We start from the raw sequence: 6,106 nt of genomic DNA, 5'->3' as shown, positions 1-6,106 counted from the left end.
GTTTTAACAACAGGCTGCAAGGCAAACACATGGCTTGTTAAACCACCATAAAGTAGGTCGAATTGATGCTTAGAAATTCACTTAATGTTTATACATGGTCTGTACATAATTTTTATTGCTGGCTATGCATATACCTGTAAAGATAAGATCTGGTATTGTGTGCAGGAACCACTATGCTAACAAACTCACCCTTTCTTTAAATAGCAGTAACATATGACAGTACACTGGAACAATATATTATTGTCTTTTTGAGTAATATAGGGCATACAGGGTTATCATATAAATGCAGTTAAACTTGAGCAAAGTATAAGATTCCTCCTGAGCCGACTCATCAGCACACAGAGGGGTGCTGCTCTGGTCAGAAAGATTTTTATTGTGCCAACGTACATCGTGATTTTCTAATGGAATCCAGCTCAGAGTTAAATTTAGCCACACTATATAGTCTGCATATGGCTCTCATCAGGCTAATACTGTCTGGAATTAATTATTGAACTTTTGGGGCAATATATATATATATATGTAATTTATTTTCTCTCAACAGCACTGGCTGATTTTTACAACCACTAGATGGTACTAGAAGCATTTTACTTTTGCTTGTGGAAGTTTATGTTTGAAATAATAGGTCAGGTGCAATCCTAGTTACATAATACATATACAGTTTGTGATAAAGATGCTATTTGGGGTTGTGTAAAATTAAAGTTGCTTAAGACATAGAAGTAAGACACTTTAATTATTGAATATCATTAACTGTTATTGCATTAATCTGCTAATAATGCTAAAATGCATGAAGAAATATCGAAATGTTGATATATATTGCAATAATTCAATGAATTTTACACTGACTGGATGCCACTGACTGCCTTTATACACCAGTGGTTAGTGAATTAATATCAGTTTCAAGTAATGTATTTGAGGTAATTATGTCACCTACAATTGACTTTAAAGGATTAATAGAATTAGAAAAATTTAGCAAAGGATAAGGGATCGCGACGGCTGTGCAGTAAATGAAACAGAACAAAATTGTCTCGAAGCATCTGTGTTAAACAATCTTCTCTGTTGTGATACAAACACATTGCCCCCATACCTCCCCTGTTCTACTTCAGTAGCACATTTTGAAACAGTGCGCACATCCAAGGGAGATGAGTGCACACAGAGAAGTCTTAAATGCACCCCTGCTTCCGAGGTCTTGTGCTAAATGTTGTTTTGGATGTATTCCTGCCATTGATCGGAGTCTGGCTGGAGGGGGAGAGATGGCAGCTGGGAGAGACTGCGCTTCCTTTAATGAATTCATCCTCCTCTATCCTGCCCAAACGGCCTGTGGATACACCATCTCTCCCAGTAAAGAAAACCTCTCTGCCATGTCTTGGCCCTCATGGACAACCACCAGTGTTCCTAACACTTCATGCTACTGCACTGAATTTACTCCTGCGTGCACTTTTACTCTTATGACTTCAGGTTTTGTACTTGAGAACTGTCAACTTTGCTCTGTTCTTAAATGACCCTCATGTTGCATTCCCCAAGTCTGGATTCAATTATCTGATTTCAGCCAGTTACTGATTATCTCCAATGAAATGAAGACCTTGCTGTTTGCTTTGCTCTTGATCAACAAAAGGGCATTATCTCAGCTTGGTTTTGAGTCCAGGCAGAGTCTATAACGAAATGAAAATAGTTTTGTTTCAGGGATGCGTAACAGTTAGAGGCTTTAACTGTTCTTTTGCAAAAGGAATTCCCATCATAAATATCTAAAGCTAGAAGCAAATCCAGAAGCACTATGGTGGCTACAGTGGACTTAAGCAGCAATAATTATGGGTCAGTTTGAAAGAAAAACTATGAAATATATGGCATTATTACAGATACAGGGTAAAATACATATTAAAATATGTTGGACTCCTTGTTTTACTTATATTGAATAATTTACAATATTTAGACTGAGTGTTATTTGGTCTCTAGTGTTTTTGCTCTTTCTGTATGTTAATGTTGTGAAGAGGAAAATTATTCTTAGTAAAAATAAATAAAATAATTGTCATTTTAAATAAAATCAGAAGCTGTTGGGGTCATGCAAAAAGATAGGACTGGTAACTATAAAGCTATATATGTTTATTAGAGAGTATGCAGACTGGCTCATGTAGATGGTTTTAAATAGTAACCAGCTTTAGATTAAATTCTATTAACTTATTATTAGTTGTTAAGATGGTATTTGTTCTTTGTATGTCTGAAAGGTCATTCAGTATTTTGTTTATTTCTTGTTTAGAATTATGATTTCACAAAACAAACATTGGACTCAAACATTGGATAATTAATTAAAAAACAAACAAACAAGTAATTAAGACTAATAAGACTTATAAGTTATAATTTGTGGGTTGTTAAATGTATACATTAACACAGCAACAACAATGGGAATAAATTTGTTGTTAATCAGTAGCTGCTATACCAGTTTGCATCTTCTATACTTACAGACTGTGAGATTTGACAGCGTGGTTTGTGCCGTGGTGTGAGGCGCAATTTCTTGGTGTATTGAGCATCTTTGGTAATGTATTATGTCTCAGATAATTGCTCAGACAGTGCTTGCTCTATAAGTAGCCTTTCTAACCTCTGATATATTTTTCTGGGGGTCTTGGAACTGGCAAACGGTAAGTGCCAAGCTTTGTTAATTACAAGGATAACAAATGCACTTGTCAAATAATGGATGTGGTTGGCAATTTCAAGTTTTAATAATCAATTACTGGCAGTAATTCTCTGTGGAGTCACAGGATAGTCATTAAATCTCAAAAGGCGGGACACATACTATGTAGCTTTTTCCTAAGCCCTATTTTTAAATACATAAGGGAACACAGTGTGCTTTAATGTGTTGAATGTTGTTGCCTTATTACAATGTAAAGTAGCCCAGTTATACATAGACAGTGTATTGCTCTGTTCCTGAAAAATAACAGTGTGGTAAATTGTCATATTAATGCTTCTTCATAACGGAACAGAGATGTTGCGGCACAGTAAAGTTACCACTTTTATTATGTCAAAGCCAGAAGTTTCATTTAGCACCAAGTCCTATATGAACTCGCATTCAGCAGACAAATCTTTTTTTTCTTTCTTTTTAGGCCTGAAACGCCTCTGAATGTGGCCTTTTTGATCTTTAAAAACAAGAACATAGTGGTATTGAATCATTTTTTGTTGTTGTTGTTTTCCTATACAGCAGGGTTCCTGTTATTGTATATGCAGTCCACCTTCAAAGCTGAAACATTGCAGAGGTTCTTCTTGACCTTGAGAAATTAACATGGGAGGACTGGCTTTGCTCTGAGGGAGTCCTATAGAGGCCACATCCCCTCCTAATCCCCAGTTGAAAGGCATACCTCTACTGCTCAGAGAAAACAGAAACAATGCAGCAAGTCAAGTATTTACATGAAAAGTATTTCTTATCCAAGTACACCAAATGTGAAACATTTACTTAGATGAAAATGTTTCGTGTCTCTACACATCCCATCATATATCACGACATGAAACATTTCATTCTGGCTGTTTTATCCAGATCTCATTAATCTACATTAATCTCTTTGTGATTAACGTACAACGGGACAGAACAAAGTGCTCGTGAACAGGGAGTGAGGTGGAGAGCAGGAGGGAGAGCGGGACTGAGTTTGGCCCTGCACAGTTGAACAAACAGAGAATCTGAAGTGCAGCGCCCTGTGTGGCTTCCCACCAACTGAACAACATTAAGGCAGTCCTCCATGTAAAACCTGCTCACTTTTCCCACAAACTCTTGAGTTTGGCAAACGGGCAGCTGCTCAGCAGGGAGGAGCTCTCACTGGAAGGCAGACAGCAAGCTTTGGACAGCAGGGAGACATAAACCACAGCTTCTGGTGGTGATGGGCTGATGTTTTAGGTGATCAAAAGGATGGGTAAGAAAAGGAAAACGACAGGGGTAAAACCAGGAGGGGGTCTTGGAGAGGAAAACATTTTGGACTAAAGCTAGAAAGACATGAAAAGCAAAGTACAGCTGATATGCTTGACCGTGCAGCACTTGGGGTGAATATTTTTGTACACTGAAAAAGTACACCGAAACTCTCAGGTTCCCTTTCTTATTTTAGCTATCATTCCATTCATTCCATTCATGTGATATATATCACGGGACAATTTACTCCAAGGGCACAAATTAGGATGATATATTGTACTAGTATTTTTTTCTGCAAAATAGGCCAAAATGTTCACCGTGCTACACACAGATACACATTTACACGTTCACCAGCGCATTTGCACACGTACTGGATCAATTTAAATTCCTTCCTACATTTTCTCATTTACATGGTGTGTGAGAGACTCCTGAACAGAGTAGGAAGCCTTGTGGAAGAATTAGGAAATCGTCCATTTCTGAGAACACAGTGGAATAGAGGCAGAGCAGCATATGTTGGGATTTGAATGGTCAATCGATGAATAACCCAGAGCGGTGTTTTTCTGTGCAGACTGGCAGCCGTTGTGTAGCGGTATCCGTGTGTATGTGCGTGAGTGTGTGAGTGTGTAAGAGAGAGGGAGAGATGGGGGCATGGAGGAGTGGGGATTCATCCTTCCCCAAAGTATTACGCAGTGGTCAAAAATATTTGCAATGCCAGGAGGTATTTTGAAAAATTCAATACCGTGCTGACCTTTTGCTGGGCATTTGTGAGCAGATTCACTCTCTGTTTAATCTGGCTCAGAGTCAGGGAAGATTGGTGTTACTATATCATGTTGTTGATTTTAAATTATGGTAATCTATTCTGCTCATACTTTTTCTTTGATGTCTTTATTAAAATCTTTTGTTTTACAGTCAGGGTTGTGTACCACAAATTTGACAAAACAAGAACCTAAAAATTAAACTGACACTAAATGGACAACAGTGCATGTGCTATAAAACAGAGAGCTGCCTATAGGATTTATAAATGGATTTTATGTAATGCATCAGTATTTATTCCCCTTTTACAAATATAAACTCCATGATAAAAAATTATTCAATTCTTTATATTTTTCATACATCTAATATATATATATATACATTCATACTCATGTGTAGAAATACTGCTAGTTATTTAATTTTTAGTAGCTCAGATCTTCTAACTGATGAAGATTTGAGTCCTTTTTCTACAAAATACCACCACAAGAGGGCAGAAAGTGTCCAAGTACATAATCTAATAAATTTCAAATTTATTAGATAAACTCCCAAATAATTTATTCTATACATTTACTTATTTTCCAGAGAGTACAATAGTAGTACTGTGAAGAAAATGTTATTAATCAGTACAGGCAGACACTTATGATAATGCCATCAATGTTTACTATCATAATAATGAGATGCAAGTACACTCATTTAGTGTCTGTATTAATTTCAAATAATATTTATTAAAGAACAGGCAAATAAAGCAGACAAAAATAAAAATATTTTCACAAGATCAAAGTCTAACTGGAAACAAAATGAAAACAATCTGTAAAATGTCAGTGGCATTAAAATGATACATGTAAATATAAATGTGACTTCTGATTAAAATTAGCAACAGTGGCCAGATGGTATTGGAGAATTGATTCAGTAGATATATCATATTTAATTCTTGGAATTCAAGCTAAAATATGGGAAAAAGCTGTACAGGGACAAACAAATAAAATGAAGATGTAACTGACTATAGATTAAATAAATTCCAATAAAACCTTAAATAGGAGTCATGCTATTTAAATTGGTGATGCCATTCCTTTAGTCTGCAGCGCTGAGACTTTGCTGACTAATCACCACTTTAAAGCTGATCAATACTTCCTGGGGTAGGTGCTCTCCCATAAGCTCTACAGCAATTTGGGACAATTAAAGTAGCACTGATATATGTAACACAGACCCACTGATTAGCTATGACCTACACTGCATACCTGCACTACCTGACTGACAGCTTTATTGTTAAAGCTAAAGTCATGGAGGTATAGTGTTTGAATCTATTTTACACACTTAGTGGCTGCCTTTTACTTTTTACTACCCTTTTAGTAGTGAAAGCAATGCTGTCATAATATTATTGACTGAAATTTCACTGGAATTACTGTTCAAGTGATGCTTTGTTAAAAGTTTTCATTATGCTGTGTGCAAAGTGTTTCCTCTTAGCAGTGG

Source organism: Aulonocara stuartgranti, assembly GCF_965226115.1.
Source record: "Aulonocara stuartgranti genome assembly, chromosome: 16".
Taxonomy (NCBI): domain Eukaryota; kingdom Metazoa; phylum Chordata; class Actinopteri; order Cichliformes; family Cichlidae; genus Aulonocara; species Aulonocara stuartgranti.
Note: the sequence above shows the minus strand (reverse complement) of the source record.